Consider the following 837-nt stretch of genomic DNA (forward strand, 5'->3'; position numbering starts at 1 on the left):
CTGTAGGGTGTAGAATTGCTGAGCCAAATGCTGAACCATGTTCAGTTATGCTTCTATACTCCTCAAGTTGACATAATCAATCAACCACTACACATGGTACCCACAACTATGCACAATTTCCGTGTTTAATGTATCAGTTAAAATAATTTAAATGAAATACTAGTTGTCCCTCAGACTAACCTACTATTACATAAAAACATTCCACCTGACTTTCCTGACAAATGAATGGACCTGCACAGGAATCTAAAGTCCAGGCCCAGACTGGCGTGTAGTGCCAGGTGGGACCCGGGTGCCACCCCTCCCCACCTCCTCCCTCTCCTTTCCCCTCCCCCTGCTTCCCTTCCCCCTCCCCTTTTACCCCTCCCCACCGCCCCCCATTCTAAAAGCCCTGGTTCCAGCACCCCCAGCTCATGGCTGATCAGGTGCAAACGGGGAGTCAGAGAAGGAGATGGGCCTGAGCCACACTGTCCTCCTCCTGGCTCCTCAGCAGTGGCCAGTGCTGGAGGACGGAGCGGCCTCATCTGTAGGTATCCACCCAACCGATAAGAGTTGCACACCCTTCTCACTGACAGCTGCAATGTGACAGGAGAAATAACTCCCAACCTGTCACTTAGCTAACCCTGATAACCGGGAAGCCGGGCATGCTGCAAGGATGTACGGCGGACATCACCCTTGGCCTGCCGATTACTTCTCGGCATAGAGCAGCCGCATCCCTGGAAAGGCACAGGAGGACGGGGCTGGATGTTCTATGCCCACCTGGGCTCGCCAGACTGAGTGGTGCTAATTAAGGAGTGATCTCAAGCTGCTGTCTGTCTCTGGGGAGGCCTGCGGGCCTGG

This window comes from Chinchilla lanigera, unplaced genomic scaffold (genome assembly GCF_000276665.1).
Source record: "Chinchilla lanigera isolate Chin_1 unplaced genomic scaffold, ChiLan1.0 scaffold00004, whole genome shotgun sequence".
Classification (NCBI taxonomy): Eukaryota; Metazoa; Chordata; class Mammalia; order Rodentia; family Chinchillidae; genus Chinchilla; species Chinchilla lanigera.